Here is a 22,808-nt window from a genome sequence, read left to right on the forward strand (position 1 = left end):
TTAATTCCATCATCTGTAAAAGAAAAGAAATTAATATTTACCTTGTGATAAGTAATTGAAATAACATTTGAAATGTCTAGCCATGCACTGTATATCATACATAATAAATAGTTGTACTTAAGAAATATTGTCAAATACAAGCAGGTAAGATCAATCTGCTTAGACTAGTGATGTCTCAACTTTAACATGAGTACAAATCACCTGGAGATGGTCAAATTGCAGTATTAGATTAAGAGGTCAGGGGTGGGGTATGGGCGGGGTCAGGATTCTGACAAACCCCTGGGTGAAGCTGATGCTATAGGCTAGAGACTACAGTCAGAGTAGCAGGCATCAGAGTATTCAAGATTCCCATGTGTATTTTTTTCTTTTACATATGTCAATTTGGATAATCTCTATGTTGTCAGATATAATGACTTGTTTTTAAGCTAATTAACAACTGTTTGTAGTAGTCCATTATTTTGTTTTAAAAACCTTCTTGTAAAATGTCAAGGGTACATTTTCTTATATCTTGTAGTGATGTATATCAGACATTTATGAGCAAACACTATAGGTAAACAGGAATATCCTGTCGACTTTTAGAGGTTTCATAGTTTTATTAAATTTGAAGGGGTACTACATAGAGATTTATGGCACGGCATATCAAGACTGAGAAATTCTCCAGCCATTTTCCCTGACTGTGTATGAATGATCTATAGGCTAAAAATTACAACTGCAAACCTAAATAATCAACATTAAATGAACTTTATAAATCTTTGTAAATTGAAATTGAAAAAGTGTAGGCTAACAGGAGATATGAATTGTGGCTTTGGTTCCAATGAACATTAGAGAGTGACCTTGGAACTGAGAGAATTAATTGTAACTTTGCCATACATTCATATACTCTGTGAAAAGAATTTTTGTTTATTTTATTTTATTTTATTTTTTTGACCTTTTTACCCATTAAGTTTACTGGTACATTTTTGGTATAAAATACAGTTGCATTCATCATTGGGATCTTGTACCATTACATGAGTATCTTGGTTCTTATTTTTTTCCCCTTCCCCTGCCCTCCCTTCACCCCCTCCACCCTTCCCTATTTGCAAAGACTTTGTTTTCATTTTTTTCCTTTTCTTATATTTTGTGAAAAGAATTTTTAAACGTCTTAATCTTCTATGTAAGAAAAAAATGACAATTTTCTAATCTTCAGGATTCTGAATGTAAATTTAAAACTTATTAAATTCTCATAAATTATGCTTTTCTATTTAAATTTTAATTATATTTTGTTTTGAGATTTTAATAGTAAATTTTAAAGCAATTTATTAGCCAGTTGAGTATTTTAACCATTTCTTCAAAATTTGAATAGACTTTAATAAAAATGGAAATTAAAATAATTATTAAAAAATTTAAACTATAGTTTCAGCTTATGTTGCTTCTAACATTATGCAAGATTATCTATTAAAGCAGAAGACAAAACACAAGAAAATTTATGAGTTCCTTAATGGCATCAAATACTTGTCAGTCACTAGGTGAAACTCTTACAAACAGCACTTTAATTTGTGAACCACAAATTAAAACAGGAACCGACAAAATGAATGCTTGGCTATATTGGGAAATGATATTTGGTCAAGCAGGGATTTATTGCATTCATGATATCCAGAGAATGGATTTGACAAGTTAATTAATTTGTCTTTTCTCTCACCTGAGTGCTTTCATCGCTCAAATTCACGGGAAGCTCCAGTGCATATCTATCTCTGTCTTTAGTGGCACAATCTATGATCCTCTTATTGAGGACACAGGGAAAGAGATATGAGGAAACATTTTCTTCAAGTTTGAAGAATGAACTATAATAGTAGATGTATGAGGTTTCAGGTAACACTGTTTGGTCTGAGGGCCAGATACCAGTCAGAAGGCCTCTGGAAGTTCTTTAATGCATTTAATCTGGGTTGTTTATGATGGCAAAAGCCCTCTGAAATACAGTCTGTGGTAGTGTCCTCTCTTACTTGAACCTCATGGTTGGTACTGCTTGAGTCCTATGTTTGCAGTAATAGAACTGGGTGTGCTGAGATACCAAGATAATCTCAGCCAGACTATTAAATTCTTGTTTTGAGCATGATATAAAAATGCTAAAAGACATTACTGGATAGGCTGGGTTTACAAATCTGTGTAGCTAATCTATATGTTTGAATGACAGCTAGAGTACTAAAGTACATATATGAACAAACAGCATTGCAAATTAAAATTATGCTGTTCAAAAGTAAATAATCTCCACTGTGCTTCTAGGCATCTTGGAGTTCTCATTTTGGGTGTCACAACTAGTGTGATATTTACAAACAGTAATCAAGTTTAGTGTTTAGAACTTCTGAGCACTGAACTAAGCATTGTATTTTTATGTCATTTCTAGTATAGAAAGTAGAAAAAGTAGAATAAGTTTTCAGTTAAGTGGTGATTCAAAGTCAACAGAGAAATAATTGCCATTTCATATAATGTTCTGGTATTTACTTCCGATGGTATTATTTTCAAACTCAGTTCTCAAGGTCCTTAGATGGAGGAGAGGCACTTAACACCTGGGCAAATTTTTTTCTCTGCTAATATTGTCAAAGATATGACATATACTTTGTGTTTGGAGCTATGAAATAATCAGGTAAAATTGTAGTATATAACAGGAACTCTTACATTGTGGAAGTAAAATTATTCAGGAGGGTATTGTTATTTATTTTATACTTGCCTCTATATAAATTAGTTCTTTTTGGGGGATCAAACTTGGGTCCTTGCACTGGTGGAACCACTGAGCTAAATCCCTGGCCCTTAAAATTAGTTCTTATATCCACAGTAATAAGATATCCAGTAAGTGCTTTGAGATCAGTTAGGACTTAAATACATCCTTAAAGCTCAGTTTTACAAAAAGATTTAAAAACTATTTATATAAAATATACATTTTTATTCTATAAACATGGTACTTATATAAATAGTCCTATAGCTGAGTGATAATTTCTTAAAATAGTAATCAATTTTATGACTAATATGCTTCTGTGGTTAAGAAAATAAATTCATCGTTTACACATAAAGTAGTATTTATGAGGCAGCATATTGTGTCATACACCATAAAATATTATTGTGATATGCATATTTCTATTTTACCTGTCAAGTTTTCAAGTGTATCTTTTTTAATTCTATGATTGATTTGTGCCTCACTCTTGATTTTTCTTTTTTTTAAATTTGTAGTGACTGTGAACATTTTTCCCCTCATTTTGGCTTATGAGTCTTTATATTATATTTCTACTAAATATGAAAGTATATTGCAATATAAATGCATTCATATATAAGAAAATATTAGTTTTAGAATGTGCTGAATAAATAAATGAATACAATCTTGGTTATTATTTATCTTAAGTCAGTCTTAAATTAGGACCCAAAGCAACTCACAAACAATTGGTACCTATAAAAGAACTTTTATTGGGGCCAGAGATTTAACTCAGTGGTTCTGTCGCCTGCCTCACAAGTGCAAGGTCCCAAATTCGATCCCTGGTACTAAAAAAAAAACAAAACTTTTACTTTTTCAACTTTTGTTTGTTTTTGGTTGTATATTAATGACTTATATCTTCCACCGTTAATACAGTGCTTATAAAGTAGAATGGAAATGATACCACCATGAATATTTTTATATTTACCAAAAAATGTTTAGAATCTTCCCTCTTTTTCAATAGGGCCTTTCCTTTGGTTTTCTATTTTTCTATTATGTTTATTTTGAGTGTTTGTCACATTGTTCCTAATATGTTGTACTGTTTGACTGATGTAAGATCATGCTCCAGGAACAAGTGCATCCAAGAATAACTGCTCTACACCAATGTGTTTCAGGCTTTAATGCAAATGTGCATCACCAGAGATCTTGTTAAAATACAGGTTCTGATTCAGTAGGGCTGGGATGAGCCTGAAATTGTACATTTCTAATACACTCCCTTTTGATGTCACTGTTCCAGGTCTAGGGACATTATATTGATAGAAAGTGTGGGTTGCATCTATGTATATCTAATACTTCTTACTTCATTTACCAAGTGTTACAGGTATAATGTGTTTTCAAGCAGTGGTTCTCAAACTTTAGCAAACATCAGAAATCACATGGGAGAAAGTTCGCTAAAATCACACACATTTGGAACCCGTTTCTCAGAGCTTACTTTGGTGGTCTTTGGAACACAGGAGTCTGCACTTTTCAAAACTCTTAATGTTTTGATGCAGTACAGTGATATGCCTATCTGAAAAGTGAATGCTTTGAATGCTAATATTTGATTAGTGGAAAAGTAGTGGTATAATTTTCCATGTTTTTCTTTGGTATCCAGTTGCCTCAGGCAGACAGGGCATAGTTTATTGAAGCATATTGATGTTGAAGACCATAGCTTCATTCACTCTCTAATTAATTTATTCACTCTCTAATTAATTTTAAAGTGTCTTAACTAGATAATTGGTTGGAAGTAAGAGATGAATAGGTATATTATGTTGTTGAATAGTTGATCAGTATTGATTATCCTTTTGCATGTTCTGAAAAGGATATTTACTTTTTTCTATGAAGATCACAATCTCTAATATTACTTACCATTACACTTACCAAGTGTAACAAGATTAGCTTGTTCCATATATAAAATACAAAGTTGGTTCATAGATTTTAAACATTAGGAATTTAGCTAACTAATGAGTTCTTTGTTATTTTAGCTTGAAACAGGAGTCAAATTCTAAAAGTATGTCATTCAAAGTGAATTTTAAAAAATTATGTCTTTTAATTTTCTAATTGATTTTTCATCTGCGATGTCTCTTTCTACTTTAAGGATGTGAGTGGTATTTATATACTACCTAGTTGATTCTACAGAAATTATTTAAAACAAAAGGGTTATACAGAGGTTGCAGTATTAGATTATATTGCTAGAAGCAGTGGGTGCCATTTAGAATACTTGGCTCAGCAAACTGTGTAATGTCAGCCAAAGTGATTTAAAAGCTTTATTTAGGATTAATTCATCATCTGTTAAAATTTATTATCTCATTCATTTGCTAATTTGCATATGATTTTGCAATTCAAAAATTTAAAGCAAACAGTAGTGCACCCAAAATGGAATACAGAATGAATTGAATTAGAGCAGATTGTTACCAAAGTCAGCCCAGAACAGAAGTGTGAGATTGGTGATCTGTAATTTCACCACTCTCCTGGCTTCTGCCTTTAAGGGCAATTTTCTTTGTGCTGTCTCTGGATGGCTTTTTCCCACTGATACAGTGCCACTGATGGTTTCAAGGTCTGTAGCAGAGACAGTTTTGAAGACATCATGACCCAGTGTAGTATGTGAGGATGTCTGTCACACAATAGGTTTATGATCACAGAGAGATTAGTTCTGCCTGAAAATGAAAGGGAAAGAATAATAAACATGTCACAGGATAATTAACATATAATCCTCCCTTGAGTAAGAATACTGAACCAAATGACCTTTCTGAGGTGATTGTTATTATTCTAATTTACTGTATTAATAACCTGAAAACTGTATTTCCCAATGTGTAGTATTCATACCTCCTTACATAAAGGTGGTTAGAATTGGGGAAAGAGTTTTGTAATTGTATACAGTTTACATTGTATATTAGAAAGTAGTTGTATTGAAATGTGAATAAGGAGTTTGCTTTGTTTGATATTCTCCAGAATAATATTAATTTTTAACAAATAAAAAGCACTTAATTAAACTTAATTAAAATCACACTTTTCTACATATTTCTGTTATATCAGTTGCTTTAAGAAAACTTATGAATAGAAATGTAAAAAGCACTTAAAACCTGTTAACATTTTAAAAAAGCAATGAGCTTCTAATTAAAAAGAAAATTAGCTCGATTTTTGTACTGAATTAGAAAGTCTGTGTTAGAGACCCTGTGTCAAGTTATATCCAACTTCAGAATTAACAACTAATATTTTTCTGAGTTCATGAAAGTTTGGCTTGATGTCCACTTTTAATAAAATTACCTTAGCAAAATTTCACTACAGGCATATTTCTTATGAAAATGAAAGTAATGTTTTCAATATTTCCTTCTTATTCATCAATAGCTTTTTCTTTCAGTTTGGAGAATTCAGTTCAGCATTTCTTATAAGACAATTCTGGTGTTAATAAATTTAATTTTTGTTTGGGAATCTATTTCTTCTTCATGTCTAAGGAATAGCTTTGCTGGGCATGGTGTTCTTTGTTGACAAGACTTTTTATTTTTTCATTCTATACTATGAAAATCTGATCCTACTCTCTCCTGACCTCCAAGGTTTCTGCTGGGAAGTTTGCTGTCAGGTGAATTATGACACTCTTATGTGTCATTTATTACTTTTCTCATGATGCCTTAAGATCTTTTAATTTTTAACCTTTAAGAGCTTTATTATAATATGACTTGGAATAAACTTGGTTGATTTGTACCTGACTGGTGACCTTTGATCTTCCCTACTAGGATATTTGTATCTTTCCCTAGGTTTGGGAATTTTTTTGTTATTATCTCTTTGAATAAGCTCTTTACTGCTTTGGCATTCTCAAGGTGCTCTTGAACTTCAAAACCTCAAATATTTGGATTTTAATGCCATCGCAGAGTTCCTGAAAGCTCTCTTCACTCTTTTTACCCTCTGATTATATTTTCAAATAGACTGGTGTTTGAGGTCAATTATTTCTTTCACTTGATCTGTTCTTTTATTGATGCCTTCTCTTGTGTTTTTAATTTGTATCAGTTTTCCTAAATTTGTTTCTCGATGTTACTAGCCTTTTCTGTAATTCATTTTAAAATGTCTGTTAACATTCAGGAAGTTTAAAAAGTATGAGAAAATATTATAGTAAAGAGGGTACGTCTAGTAACCATGCTGGTTTTCATCACTTGTTCTTTCTTGGCAGAACTTTACCACCATCGTTCTTATAATTCCTTTGGTGGCAGTATTTTTTCACATCTCATAGGAGATGTTGCAACAGATAACAGTGGTCTTGGAACATGTAATAGACCTGAGTTCAAGTCCAATGTAGTTTCTTAGTGCCATGCAATTAGACATTTAATTATGTACTTTGCAGTTACTGAAATAAAAGCATAAAAAGGAAAATCATAATAGAAGAAAAAGGAACAAAGAGTAACTATCACTTACACTTTGGGATGTTTCATTACAGCCTGTGTTCAGAAAGAGATAGTTAAAACTTAAGTAAACTTCCAGGATTTGTGAATCCTATTTAACAACTTGTTAGATTATTGAATTATTCCAGTACTTTCCAAACACATGTTTTTATTGTCTGAAATTTAGCAAGACTTACGGACATCGATATTTTAAGAATTCAAGCAGCTGATATATTTTTCTTCTATAGGGTGCCATCAATAAAATTTTAGATAAAAATTGAACTTACTCTCTTGTGTGATTGATGGGCGCATTTTGGCTATAGGATTTTTTTTGAAGCTCTTATTTTCCTGAGAGCCTTATAATTTTATTTCTGAAATTTCATAGAAAATGTCACATGTGGATCTGTTAAGAACCCAAACAATATTTTGAGTGGATGGAGCCCAGTAGTCTATTTGTAAATGGGGTTAGTGGATTAAAATCTGCTGCACTATTTGCCCCTTAAATTAAAACTTCAGAGTGTGGATTTTTAAGTTGATATTGTCTTTAATTTCGTTTTTCAATTTTGTTTGTTTGCTTGCTTGCTTATTTATTTATTTTTGCAGTACAAGGATTGAACCCAGGACTTTTGCACTGAATTATATTTGTGGCTCTTTTTATTTTTTATTATTTTGAGACAGGGTCTCACTAAATTGCTCAGGCTGGTCTTGTCTCTCAGAGTGCTGGGATTACAGGCATGTGCCACCATTCCCAGCTTGTCAGCAACTTTATTGTAATCTTTTTCACCCTTAGGTATTGATTTAAGGGTTGCAGTAGTTGTCTTTGATCAATTATTTTAATTCTTATCCTTATCTATCTAGTTGCTTTTGTATACTTCTGAACCTTTTATCTGACTATCATGTCAAACTTCTTTTTATTTTGCTTTCTATGCACCTTTATCAAGACTCATTTTCACTTCTTATTGCTAGCCCATTTTGTAAGAGTTGCAATCCGGCTGCTGTTACCAGCACTTCACTGTAAATGCTTATCTGATAGTCACCAATGATCCATTAATTAAAACTCCTGTGATCTCTTTTTATTTCTTCATCGCTGTTACAATTTCAATCATACACATTTTTCCCCCTTGAAATTCTCAGTTCCCACTCCTTCCTGTTGAGTATTCTTCATTCCTCCTGAATGGTATTTGTTAAAAATCTTTTCCTTTTTTTTTTTTTTTTTTGGTACTGGGGATCGAACTGGGGTCCTTGCGCTTGCGCAGCAGGCAGCTAAACTACTGAGTTAAATCCCCAGCCCTTTTCCTCGTTTTTAAAATATTCTTTCTGTTTAGTCACATAAAGTCCCCTCCTGAAGTATCATTTTATATCCATCTCTGTCTGTTACAGATCCTGCCTATGCTTTATGACCTCTTCTATAATCCTGCTTCATATGCCATCTTTCCTTTAAAAATTTGCATTAAAAAATTTTCCCTTTTCTTTAGTCATCTAATTCCTAATAAAAATACTTATAAGATTCATGTGTTTTCTGTGTAGTATGGTTTTGTACACATTTTCTATCTACTCTAGCAGATTTAAATCACAAGAGAAAAAGGTCATCCCTAATGCTTCATCAGTGTTGTCCATGGCTAGTAAATAACATATTTTGGTAAGGAGAATAGTGACTCATGATGTTTATGTATTGTTCTCTGGAACCTCTGAATATGTTTCATTCATAGCAGTGGGGAACTGAGGGAGCAGATGAAATTAAGGTTGTTAATTAATTGTCCTTAACATAATGAGATTATCTTGGATTATGCAGGTGGGCCATTTGTAATCACAAAGATTTTTCAAAATGGAAAAGAATGGCAGAAGAAAGATTCAGAGTAGTGCCATATGAGACAGATTCAATTAGTCCTTGCTTTCAGTGGAGAAAAGGGGCCATGAACAAGGAACATGGGCAGCACTTAAAAGCTAGTAAGGGCAAGAAAAGAGATTCTCCTTTATAGCTTCCAGAAGGAATGCAGCCCTGGTCACGCCTTGATTTTTTTTCAGCAAGATCCATATCAGAATTCATACCTATCAGCCTATAAAAGCCACATATACTGAAATTTCAGAGGCAGTAGAAAAATTAATAGGAAAATAAATTAATAAACCAATAATTCTAAGGCCTTTAAAATTCTCTCCAAAAAGAAGTTATTCATTTTTACCCAGATTTCTTTTCTGGTTGTTTTGGAAAGGAATTCTATGTGATGTAGTTATCCCAAGGAACCTTCATAGGATAGTGATTTTTAAAATTTGAGCTATGTAATTAGAAAAAGATAAAGATATTTCCATTGTTGAACAAAGGTGCAACAAAGTGGGTGCTTAGTAAACATTAATTGAATGAATGAAGAAGTAGAGTTGCTGAGTGATGAAAATGTTTTACTCATTCTCCAAATAACTCAATTACTTTTAATTTCTCAAGTGCACTGTATTCCAGTCCCCATCCACTGTACCTCAGCCCTTCTCCTCTCACCCCTCTTCTTTTATACAAGTAATTCTTTTATTCTAAGCCTTCTTCCTCCCTCCCTTTGAGTAAGCCCTGGCAATGCTTCAAGTCTTGGTTTAATAAACATTTTGCGATGGATTTCTTCCTTTACCACTTACTACCCGCTCCTTCTCATCTTCCACATTCCTCAGGTACACCTGCTTTGTGTTCCCATAGCACTTTGCACTTCCATCTTAGCCTAAATACACTGTAGTATATTGCCCTTTTAATTGTCTTCTTCATTAGAGGTCAGGGACTATGTCATATTTTGCCGACCACTGGATTCCCAGAGCTTGACATGATGTACATTTACTTCATAAATACTCATTTGATGACATTCATGAAATTTTGTAGTAATCTAAAATGTGTCAAAATAATACATTGAATTTAGGCAGCTATAAAATCTTTTCAAGTTCTTTATCTGTTGAAGTTTATAAACCTACCCAGAATTAAAGCCTAACCCAGTATTAAACTCAGTGTTAAACCCTAAGTCAATATTAAACCTTAACCCAGTATTAAAGTTAATAATAGTAGTTTTAGCTCAGAGGCGTCGCACCTGCCTTGCAATCACAAGGTCCTGATTCTATCCCTAGTACTGGGGGAAAGAAAAAACCACAGTAGATTTAGAGGCAAAATGTAGTCTTTTTAATAGTAAAATGTATTTTTATTTTTGAGCAAATTATTAGAAATTTATTCAGTGTAGACATTTAATTTCAAGATTTAATATTTCACCTTTATATTTAAACTTTCATCCTTTTTGGCAGTTGCCATTTTCCAGTTAGATATTATTGTTCAAGAACATTATTTTCTTTTTCTGTGACTTTTCTTCATTGGAGTCTAGTATTTTGGGAGAAAATATATTTATACAATTGTAACTTTTTAAAGATAGAAGATGGCATTGATCTGTTTCTTGCCTTTTGAAAATAATACTGTGTTGGAGGCTTGGAAGCCTTTCTGTAGGACTAAGTGGCTGATGTCTGTTGATGTGGTCCTGCAGATAAAGCCACTCCCACCCTCTGCCAGGCAGCTTTTGTGTTGATGTTCTGCTTTTCCCTGGGGCCAATAGATGCTGTTTCTTGTAAGATAAAAACTTGGTAGGAAAGGAAATTTGTTCTATTTGTTGCTATTTAAATCCCTGCAAAACAGTTTCATAGACCTTGACACTCTGTTCATCTCATTCTCAATTGAATTATTGTTGTTGTTTTATTAGGGAAAAAAAGTTCCCCTGAGATAATTTTTTAGGAAGTAGTTTACAAGAGGTTTCATGGTTTTCTGTGTGAAATGAAATGATTCTTTAGAGATTTTTGCCTATTAATATCTGGTTTCAGAATCTTAATCACTAGATTGTTTTCCCTCCTGTTCAGATGATTAAAGTTAATAAAACTAATTTAGTTCTTCTGTTTTATTAATGTGAGATTTTAAATTGGCCAGTAGAAAGAGTTCTTAGCAGCCAAAATTTTGGGCTTTTAGAATGTTATCTTAAACTGCATTTCCCCTATTCTTCTCCTTATACATATTTATTCCCACTTTATTTTTCAGTGTTTCATTTACCTTAGAATCCAGGTTGTTAGTAGGTACAAGAGATACTTAGTACCCTCCCCCATTGTTCCATGGCAATGAAACGGGAAAGAGGATTTTGATATACCATGCACAATCAGGTCAGAGTGGAATAATCAAGTGTTAAATGTTTTGCCAAGTACCACCTCCAGATGGATGCTCAATTTCTGTAGGGAAAATGCCTTTGCTAAGGAAATATACTAGCTTCTACAGTTTATCACAGTTATCTATCATTTGTTCTCCTGATTAGAAAAGTTGAATGCCTCTGAAAAGCTTCTAACTTTGTACAACCATATGATACTTAGTAGCCTGTGTTGTAAGGCTTTTAGTATTTCTCTTAGTCTATGGACTCTTTCCATGTTGTGTTTGATGAAAACTGCCTCTTCTTGGAAGCTGTGTACCATGAAGGCTCATTCTTCATCTTTTAGTCTCACAAATTTATGGAGTGGAAATATGTCAGAGAGTGAAAATTTATTTAGTTTTGTTGATGTGAGTAATCTTTGGGGGAATATTAAAATAGTAAACTTTGTTCCAAGTATTCCTTTGTCCCTGTTGTTTCAAGATGTCCCCTTACCTAGCCATGGAATTGTTGACATTCATTATTTCAGGATTAGGGTAGGTACAGTCTCAATTGTAGGAATCATTGCTCAGCTCTGAAGTTTTTGTTCTTTTTGTTGTTGTTTTTTAATTTTAAAAATAAATTGGTATGTTACTGAAAAGTATATGTACAGGAACAAAATTGAAAAGATACAAAAGGATGTATAGTAATTGTCCATAAATCTTATCCCTTTCTTTCCTCCCCAACCTACTACAATAATGTCATTCAGTTCTGTGTCCAATAAAGATACACTGGGCCTGAAGCCCTAGGGGTCTGAGGAGTAGCTCAGTGGTAGAGCATTTGCCAAGCATGCATGATGAGGTTCCAGTTTGGGTCCATAGCATGCATCTCTTTTACCAGTGGTAGCAACCATATCCTGTTGATGGATATATTAGTTCCTAATCCCAGGACTTAACAAGTTGAATAACCCTGACTATATGTTTTGGTGTACACATATGAATTAATCAGTAGAATAAACTGTTAGGATTAGAATTTTTGGGTCAAAGACTATTATTTTTATCTAAGAATTTTAAATTAGTTTTGTTTTTTTGTTTTGCTTTTGATATATGAAAACTGTAGCATGAAAGATTAGATTTTCTTTCTTTTTTTGTTTTTAAAGTAGGAAGATATTTATTGATAGGAAAGCTCCTGAGGGGCAGGAGGGGTCCTGAGTGGGTAGCCCAAGGATGCCACTTTACAGAGAAGTTTTATAGGGTGAAACCCACATGGGTACAACATGGGCCACAGCCATGATCATCCAATAAGGTAACAAGCACAGTCACTTAGGTAATGGTGGTCCAGTTGGGAAGCAAGTCACGTAACAAGCTTGGATGGAAGAACAAGGATTCTCCTAGGAGGTGGTGGGTACAGAGATCTCTGGTCACTAGCAGGGTGGTCGATGCCTATCTATACTTTACTAAGCCCAGTTCTTTGAAGAAGTATGTGGGTCTGGTCATCTTGTCTCCATCTTGAGGCCTGGTTTTCAGCCAATGTGGAGCTGTGGTTTGTTTCACCTTTGTCCTGGCCTTCTCGAGGACTTAGCCCTATCTGATTGCCTATAATATTTGTACCTAGCTCATCTATCTATAATATTTCCCCCTCTGAAGAAGTATCCCGAACTGCTGTGAGAGGGCAAGGGGTGATGACTGCTCAAGCTACTTCAGGCTGAAGGGGGTTGTAGTTGTGGTTGGCAGTCAGGGATACCCTTCAGAAGGTCTATCTAAAGGTCCTCAATAGGCATCACACATTTCCATCATGGGTAGGCGTATAGCTTTAAGTCTGGAGGAGACAAGGCCAGAAAGATAAGTAATACATGGGCCAAACAAGAAGATCAACAGGAATATTGTGAGTATAGCCAACAGATGTTTCCATCAGAACGAGCTAGTAATAACCTTCCACAGAGAGGATAAGGAGAAGTCCAGGGAACCTCAAAATCTGACATGGCATTAACCTGTTGTTCAATATCTTGAACATCCATCAAGATATTAGCAGAAATACCAGGAATGTATACACAACATTCAGCTTTTACAATTGCATAGGTATCTCCTTGCACTGTTCTTAAGATATCTAGCACCATTCGATTGTGAAGGACAGCTTGTCTCATTAATTTTACCTCTTCATTTAAAAGAGAGAGACCAGTTGAAGTGTCATTTGAGGCCCATTGAGTGTAATTAGTTAAGGCCTCAATGTGTTGCATAACACCTTCTAATCCTAAGGAAGGGATAAAGATGGAGGCTAAATAATCATACCAATGAAACACGCTTCTAGACAATTGTTGTTGTCACATGGGGTGAGTTTGCAGGTTTGTCAATATTTTTGACACTCTTGCCTTGTAACCATGCAAATCCCAGCATGCATCTCCCTATCCATCGAGGTGGTAGCCCGGGCCACAAATTGGTTCCACAGGACCAATGAGTGCCATTGGGGGCTTCCCATCTAAGCCCAGGGCGATTTAACCAATCTGTTGCAAACCAGTCTTCAACCTGTAAAACTATAGGGTGTATACATTGTTCATGGTGTGTCCATCCCAGGTACTTAGTGAGAATAGGAGTAATTCCTCTGTTCCCAACATAATGGGGCTTTTCTACTAACCTGTCCTAGAGTAGATGTCCCCTTACCTAGCCATGGAATCATCCCACATATAATCATCTCATATCTGGAAGTAGCCATATGATAAGGCCTAAATATTTTACCTCAGGGCTACAAAGTACTGGTTTAGATCTAGAAACCTTATAACCCCTGTCTGCTAGAAAATTTAGCAGAGCACTGTAACTTTGGCTAGAGAGTTTTTCTGAGGGGGCACATACCAGTATATCGTCTACATATTGTAAGACTGTGACCTAGGGAAACTCAAAACATGCCAGATCATGGGAAAGCACTTGTCCGAAAAGGTAAAGACTGTCTCTGAATCCTTGAGGAAGTACAGTCCAAGTCAGGTGAGAGGCGTGATCATGAGGATTTTCAAATGCAAAAAGAAACTGAGAATCTGAATGTAAAGGAATACAAAAGAAGGCATCTTTTAGATCTAACACCGAAAACCAACAGGCATCTTCAGGGATCTGAGAGAGGAGAGTGTATGGGTCAGGTACCACTGAGTGGACTGGCACTACTGCCTCATTTACCAATCTAAGATCTTGTACTAACCTCCATTCTCCATTGGGTTTTTGGACTCCCAAGATTGGAGTGTTGCATGGGCTATTACAGGCTTTAAGTAAACCTTGTGCTCTTAGGTTGTCAATTATAGGGAATAATCCCTTTTTAACCTCAGGCCTTAGGGGATATTGGCTCTGGTGAGGAAAAATAGTAGGATCTTTGAGATGAATCTGTATCAGGGCAGCATTTATTGTCCTTCTTATTTTACCTTTAGTTGCCCACACTTTAGGATTTATTTCTGTTTCTTCAAGGGGGAGACAGTGTACCTGTCCTGAGTGCATGTAGATTATGGTATTTAAACAGGATAAGATATCTCTTCCCAGGAGGGTTACAGGACTCTAATTAAAAAGGAATGGGTGAAGAGAAAGCCATCCCAGTTACAACCTAAGGGTTGAATAAAATAGTGAGTTACGTCTTCTCCAGTGACTCCTTTTACTGATGTATGATGGCTGGACGGAAGGCCAGGGTTGAAGAGACGAACAGAGAGAGAGGTGCCAGTGTCCAGCAATAGGCTTATTTCTTTTCCCTCTATAGTCATGATTACCAGTGGCTCCTCCATGGAGATGACAGTCTGGCTAGAGGAAGAAGGCAGAGGAAGAAGGGCTCCAGGGCCCTTCATTCTTGTTGGACCAACTGGAAGGATGGGTCTGAACTCTGGGGCCTTCACCTCAGATGGAAGGCCGACCTCCAGTCGACACCTTTACAGTCAAGGCATGGTCCAGGGGGCCTCTTGTTGCAGTCCTTCTTGAGATGGCTTTTTGCAGTGGTAGCAGGTAGGTTCAGTCATCCAGGTCTTCTTGGGGCCCCGGGAATCAGACCTCAAGTCTGTTTCTCTTAGAGCTGCTACTAAGGCTGCTGCCTTCTCTAGGTTCCTCTGTTTTCTTTCCCTGATCTGCTCTCGATTGTAAAATACAGAAGAAGCAATTTTTAATAAAGTATTAAGTGAGTTGTCTGGAGAAAAAGGCATCTTTTGTAATTTTTTCCTAATATCTGGGGCTGACTGTATAATGAACTTATCCTTAAGAATAATTTGACCTTCTGTTGATTCAGGAGCTAAGGATGTATGTTTTATCAATGCCTCTTGTAAGCGATCTAAAAAGGCAGAAGGGTTTTCTTTTTCCTCCTGTTGAATACTTGCCAATCTAAAATAATTAAGAAGCTTAGATCTTGTCCTTAGACCTTCAAGAATACACATCTGAAAATGTCTCCTTTTATAAAATCCCGTCTGGTTAGTAGGCCAGTTGGGATCCTGTGTGGGGACTGCTTGAGGTCTGGTAGGGACTGGCTGCTCCCCAAGCTGTGTTCTAGCTCCCTAAAATTAATAATATGATATTCATCTCCATAGGCAATGGCGGCTTGTAATGCTGCTTTTTATTTTCCCCCATTAAGTGTATTGGTACATTTTAGGTATAAAACACAGTTAAATTCATAATTAGGATCTTGTACGATTACATGAGTACCTTGGTTCTTATTTTTTTCCCCTTCCCCTGCCCTCCCTTCACCCCCTCTACCCTTCCCTATTTGCAAAGACTTTGTTTCCATTTTTTTCCTTTTCTCATATTTTTTCTTTTCTCTTCTTTCCTTTCCCCTACCCCTCCTACTTCCCCGGCTCCTTTAGACCTTTTCTTCCTAATATATAATATCAATTTTACACTTTTAAAATTACAATATCAAGATCTAGGAGACATTACCGCAGATTTTACAGGATTTAAAAGGATATAGAAAGCATATTACAAAAATCTTTTTTGAAATAAATTTGACAACTTCTAAGAAGTACCTTGGAAGACAAATTAATGAAACTAACTCTGGAGGAAATAGAACATTTGAATAGCACCTATTAAAAAAAGTATATTCCTAGCTTGAAAACCTACCTATATGACAACAACAGGCTTGTATACTTTTTAACTGATAAATTATATCAAACATTTAAAGCAGAAAAACGAAGGAACACTTCTCCACTCATTTTAGGAAATCAACATTGTGCTAATCCTAAAACTGGATAAAGCTAATAGAAGAAAAAAGTATGAACATAGATAGAAATTTGTTTAACAAAACAAACTATTAGAAGTCAGATCTTGCAGTACGTAGAAAGTGGTTTTATTATAGGGATGGCAGTGTTGGTTCAGCTTTGGAAGACCCACCCCCAAAAGTCATCATTTTAACAGAGGAAAGGAAAAAGCCATATGATCCTGTCAGTAGTTGTAAAAAAAGTATTGGACTAAATTCTACAGCTGTTCATGGTAAAAGCTATCAGGAAACTAGAAGTAGAACAGAACCTTCTCAACAGATTAAAGACATGTATTCCATACTTCCAGCAAAAACGCCTTATTGAATGGAGAAGATATGAATGCTCTCTCCCTAAGGTGGGGAACAAGGGCAGATATGCTTACTCTTTATCTGTCCATTGAACTTTGAAACATAGGCCCAAACCAAAATAGTCTGGCAATAAAATGACACAATTAGTATAGGATTGGCAAGGTAGAAGTAAAATCTTTATATATAGATGAAATGATCATCTACAGAGAAAATACTAGGAAATCTCTAGGAACCCCTAGAACTTGTATTTGAATTTAGCAGGATTAGAAAACCCAAGGTATATATAAAAATTCAGGTCTCTGTATACTTGCTATAAATGAAGAATTGGATATTGAAATTTGTTATGTAGGAGTAAAAAGTACAAAGAAAAAGAAAAAAAAAGTGTTGGAAGACATTTAGTACATAATTTTAAGACTTCCTCTAAAGCTACAGTAATCAAGGCAGTGTTGGTGTAAGGAGATACATATAGATCATTGGAATAAAACAGAGAACCTAGAAATAGAACCACATATATGTGGTCCACTGAGTTTTGAAAGATTACTTAACATTAACATTTTGTAGAACATAAACTCAATTCAAGAGCAGAGGAAAAGATAGTGTTTTCAGCAAATGGCTCTAGAACACCTGGTATCCATATATGAAAAATTAACCTCAACCTTTTATTTCCATATGTAAAAATAACTTGAAAGGATCTATGAACCTAAATATGAAAGCCTAAAAGTATAAAACTTTAAGAAGAAATTATAAGGGAAAATATTTATGAATTTAAGGTAGGCAAGAACTTCCTAGGGTATAAAAAACATGATGTATAAAAGAAAAAAGTGATAAATAAGATTCCATCAACATTTAGAACTTTAAATGACATCGTTAAAATGAAAAGTAGTCCTTAAACAGACCATATTTCCAATGCATATAACCTATGACCAGAATATATAAAGAACTCTTACAGCTCATTAATAGACAACCCAATTAAAAAGTAGACACAAGAAGATGATAAATAGCCAGTGCAGCACAAAGAAAGGTGTGTAACACTAGGATCAGAAAAATACTTATCAGTACAATAACAAGGTTGAATTATACACTCATTAGGGAGATGAAGTTAAAAGTTTTAAAAGCCTTGTCATGACTTTTTCTTTTTGTTGGATTCTCCCCCTTTGTGTTTAAGTTGTCACAGTCAGTGGATTCATTCTGTTGGACTTCCTGAGGTTGTGATCCTCATTGTCTTTTCCTAAGATATTGTCTAAAATTTTTTGGAGTGCTGGTTTCGTATTCATGATGTTCCTAAGGTGGTCTTTATCATGAAAGTATCTTATTTCTCCATCAATTTTGAAAGATAGTTTTTCAGGGTCCATCAATCTGGGTTGGAGGCTGTGTTCCTTTAGGGCTTGAAATACATCACTCCAAGCTCTTCTTGCCTTGAGGGTTTGCCCTGAGAAGTCTGCTGTGATTCTGATGGGCTTTCCTTTGTATGTGATTTGTTTCTTTTCTCTCACAGCTTGTAGAATTTTTTTCTTCTGTTGGGTTTCTGGAATCCTAACTGTTATATGCCCATGTGTAGATTTTCTTTTGTGATCAAGGCTATTTGGAGTCCTGTATGCCTCACTTATCTGCACGTGAAGTTCTTCTCCTCTGCTTGGGAAGTTTTCTGCCATCACTTCTGTGAACAGTTTTTTTATGTCATCTGCACTCTCTCCTCTTTCTTCATTGACTCCAATCAGTCTTATGTTATTCTTTGCATGTCTAGCAGGTGCTGGATTGATTTCTCATGGTCCCTTATAATTTTAAAGCAATTTTTCTTTTCCTGGTCACTAATTGCAATCTTATCTTCTATATCTGAAATTCTGTCCTCACATTGGTTCATTCTGCTGTGTAGACTTTCAGTGGAGTTTTTAATCTTCTGCAAATCTATTTGTATGTGTTTTATGGATTCCATTTGTTTCCTATGTTGGGATTCCATCATGTTCCTCAGCTCCTTTATTTTTTGTCTGTGTTCTCTCTAGATTTATTAATCATGTCTTGCACTATGGGCACAATTTCTGCTGTTATGTGAGAAATTATTTCTGATTTAATTTTTTCCAGATCCTCCTTTGTTGCCAGTTCAGGGAGTCCAGGTGTTTGAGTATCAGATTGTTCCATCTTGTTTCCCTTTGGGGTTGGTGTAGGTGATTAGGAAGTGTGTTTTTGAGGCTTCTTTATGTGTCTCTTCATTTCGATGGGGGGGGGGTTGCTGCTGGCACCTGCCTGGCTCACCTCCTCTGCCCTGGGAGTGGTGGAATAGTGGCGGGGGAGTCTCCTCCTGGGTGCTGGGATTGGCTCACCTTCTCTGCCCTGGGAGCGATGGAATGGTGTCCAGGAGACTCCTTCTGGGTGCTGGGATTGGCTCGCCTCCTCTGCCCTGGGAGCAGTGGAATGGTGGCCTGGGAGACTCCTCCTGAGTGCTGGGATTGGCTCACCTCCTCTGCCCTGGGAGTGGTAGAATGGCGGCCCGGGAGCCTCCTCCTGGGTGCTGGGATTCACTCACCTCCTCTGCCCTGTGAACGGTGGAATGGTGGCCCAGGAGCCTCCTCCTGGGTGTTGGGATTGGCTCACCTCCTCTGCCCTGGGAGTGGTGGAATGGTGGCTTGGGAGCCTCCTCCTGGATGCTGGGATTGGCTTACCTCCTCTGCCCTGGGAGTGGTGGAATGGTGGCCCGGGAGCCTCCTCCTGGGTGCTGGGATTCGCTCACCTCCTGTGCCCTGGGAGCTGTGGAGTGGCAGCCCGGAGCCTCCTCCTAGGCACTGGGCTGCATGTTTTTCATTAGCATTCAATGTTTGATTTAAAAGTGACATTACATCTTTCCAATCTAATTCATAGGTTTGGGTAAGTCACCTAAAAACCTCAGTGTACTTATGAGGATAATCTGAAAACTTTCCTAAGTCTTGTTTAATCTGTTTGAGGTCACTGAGAGAAAAAGGCATATGGACACAGGCTTGCCTGAATCTGTGAATGACTTCTTGTAAGGGATGTTGTCCTTGAGGGGTTTGAACAAAATTAGCTATGAGTGGATATAGTTCTGTAGAGGTTTTAATTACAGCTGGCTTGGGAATTTCACCGTTAGATTCTAAAGCATTTAGGGGGAGGGATCTCAGGCTCTAAAGAGCAAGTGGGAAAAACTTCAAGTTTGGCGGTAGGTGGAGCTTTCACTGGGATTCCCTCAGCAAGTTTGTCCTCAGGGTCCAAAAGAGGAGGGTGGGAACACCTCAGGTTTAGTGATAAGGAGTGGAGTAGTCTGGTCTTCTTGCAGCTTATATTTACACTTTGAATACAAATCAAGATTATCTCTTAATGGAAAAAAGATCTGAACATAAGACAATTCTGGCCATCTTCCCTCTTTTTTTACAGTATAATTCTAGTTGTGGAATGGCATCATAATACTTCTCTTTGCATTCCATCTTGGCTCTAGAGGATAGACAGACCATGCATGGGTGCAGAAGAATATTAGGCTGCTCTTCCTCAGGATGTGAGGATCGAACTTCTGCCAGTGTTTCAGAATATATTCCAAAGGAGTAAGGGACTTTGACTTGGCATTCCCCATATTCTGGAAAAAACAAACAAATAAGGTGACCCTATGATTCTGATTGATTCTTTATGCTCCTAGAGCATCCTCTAGGGTCACAACTCCATGGCAGGTGGCTGCTGTCTAGAGATAGCCCAGAAGGTAAATTGGACTAGAGTAGCCACCCTTTACCAGCACGCAATCTTACCTTCCCCAGGGAACTTGTGTTCTTTTTTTTGTTTGTTTGTTTTTGTAGCAGGGATCAAACTTGGGTCCTTGCTGTTGCGGGGCAGCCAGTGAAACCACTGAGCTAAATCTCCAGCCTGAACTTGTGTTCTTACTTCCATATGTATTTCAAAAGCCCAAGATACAATTAATTTTAGTTGTAAAATCATGTATTTTTGAAGGAAACATTGTTAGCCAAACCAATAATCAAAAGCATCTAAGTCACTGTTTTCTAAATCTTTGAGAGAGATTGAAGTAGATAGATTAAAGGGTTGCACCTTTTTCCTGCAAAACAGATCACTTTTAGAGACAGAAGCATACAAAAGCCTCAAGGGATCTTTGCCTGCAAAGAGAACCACCAAGACAGCTGTGCTATCTGATCGCCTAGGTAACCTTCTCCAGCAGCAAGAGAACGACTACACATTATTCAAAGTTCACAAGGCACACTCATCAGGTCTCCACAAGCATGTAGAAGAAGAGAAAAGTTGGTTGAGATCCCTTTTATTCCTAGTTAGCAAAGCACAAATGCAAACCATTTCTCTGTTAGCTGTTCCATTTAAGGCCTCCTAGAGAGGCACGGTCTAGTAGTAAAGCAGCCAGAGTTCTAAAGTTAATTTCGAAGAGCTTCAGAGTTTCTAGCCTATTGAAGATTTGTCAAACAACCTCTACCAAGGCACTGTTTTCTATTTGTGTCTGTCTTACTAGCAGAGAGAGAACAGTCCCGTCCTGTAGCTCAACTCTTAATGGAGGCTTGAGAAAGGGCTCTATCAGCATTGTTTCAAGTCACTCTGAGACAGGATATCTGATGATCACTGTAAGGGTTACTTCACTGAGGAGCCCAGTTAAGGGACTATAGTTATATGGAGATTTTTCTACTGATTACCTATTTGGGCTGTTGGGAGCCAGTTTCCTCTGGGGGACCTTCAAACATCTGCCAGAGAGTAGCCCTGGCCACGAACTCTCAGTTGTCACTCCAGTTTTCACTAGTTCCATGCAATCAGAGATCTGTCTCCAGAAAGGAATCTAGCTGCCTGTCTTGCCAGCATTTAGTCTATAATTTATTAGCCAAAGTATTTTCTCATACATAAATGATAAGAGCCAGACCTATGAAGAGAGAGAAAGAAGATTCTTCCTTAAACTAAATGTGTTTTGGTCCCCTAAGTGTTGTGCTTACGGAAATAGCTCCTTCTGGTTTCACCCAGAAGTCAGTTCTTTCCATGGGGTCTCAGGTGCAGTCTCCTGAGGAAGACTGTTGCCCAGAGCACTAAGTGGGGACATTGTGTTCATGTGCTCTCCTGGACGGACAAAACTTTAATGTCTCATGTACCCAGAGATGGGGTATGTTTCCTGATCTAAAATGACTTCCCTATCTTCGGCGTTGGCAAGAATGCTCATTTTCCAAGGACTTAACTTTAAAGGTTCTTAGGAGAAAGACATTGAGTACTTCGGAGATCCTTTCTGACTTTACATGCCTCTATAAAGGAGAGTATAAAATTGGCCAGAGAGATTGGAAATGAGACCAGGAGAGGAGGTCTTTTCGTTTCATGCTCTCGGTAAGTTATTGAGAAAACTTGTTTCTGAGCCGTCACTCTCAGCCTGGAAAGGCGAGAGTTGGGAATCTAAAGATCTACGATTGCCTCCCCACCAGTGAAAGTTCAGACTAGAAAAGAAACTGAGGCAGAGCCGGCTGAACATTTTCTGTAGAGTATAGAGAAAGATTGGGGCAGACTGCTCAGTGAAACCTGTCCCCCAAGTCTTAAGAGCGGCTGCTGGCCTAGTGCCTTATTAATTGACAGCTGCGTTCCCACATTTTATCAATAGGCATGTATTTTTTCAACTATAAACTAGATTTTACAGAGAGACCTATTTTTACTACATTTTCTCATTTACTTGTAATTATTGGTAAAGACCATTAGATGACTATCTAACATTACTTTTCCTCAGCATTGTCTAACAAGTGAATCAAGCAATCAGTATAGAACAGAAATATAAAACCTTGTCTACAGAAGTAAAATATCCTTTTAAAGAAACATCACCATCATTTTAACAAAATGACAATGTATAAGAACTCAAAGTACAAAGCATTTACAAGAGGCACAAGCAGTGACAAACAAGAATGACAGTTTTGGTTACTTAATAAAATTTAGCAATCAATAAAAGTAAATTCTTACCTCCTATTAATTATTATCTCAGTGGGACTTCCAATAATGTCATAGGAAATATTAAATATTATATCTCCCAACCTGTTAACTGTATGATACGCCAAGTTCTTGTTCTCTAGAAATTGAAGAATGAGTCCTAGGAACGATGGAGGTTAAAAGTAGGAAGATATTGATTGATAGGAAAGCTCCTGA

At 36.5% G+C, this 22,808-nt stretch overlaps 2 protein-coding genes across 10 annotated transcripts in view; both read left to right on the forward strand.

The window, feature by feature from the left end:
* Positions 1–22,808, forward strand: part of Rabgap1l (RAB GTPase activating protein 1 like) — a 725,139-nt gene that overhangs the window by 280,993 nt on the left and 421,338 nt on the right. The window lies entirely within an intron of this gene.
* Positions 1–22,808, forward strand: part of Gpr52 (G protein-coupled receptor 52) — a 62,950-nt gene that overhangs the window by 20,978 nt on the left and 19,164 nt on the right. For all 3 annotated transcript variants that reach the window (XM_021265395.2, XM_021265396.2, XM_087194132.1), the window contains exon 2: positions 1–22,808. This exon is cut by the window's left edge; it is cut by the window's right edge and continues 19,164 nt beyond it. The gene's annotated coding sequence lies outside the window, so the exon portion shown is untranslated.

Source organism: Heterocephalus glaber, unplaced genomic scaffold (genome assembly GCF_053883595.1).
Source record: "Heterocephalus glaber isolate CG9 unplaced genomic scaffold, H.glaber_assembly_v1.0 deba00001600, whole genome shotgun sequence".
NCBI classification, from domain to species: domain Eukaryota; kingdom Metazoa; phylum Chordata; class Mammalia; order Rodentia; family Bathyergidae; genus Heterocephalus; species Heterocephalus glaber.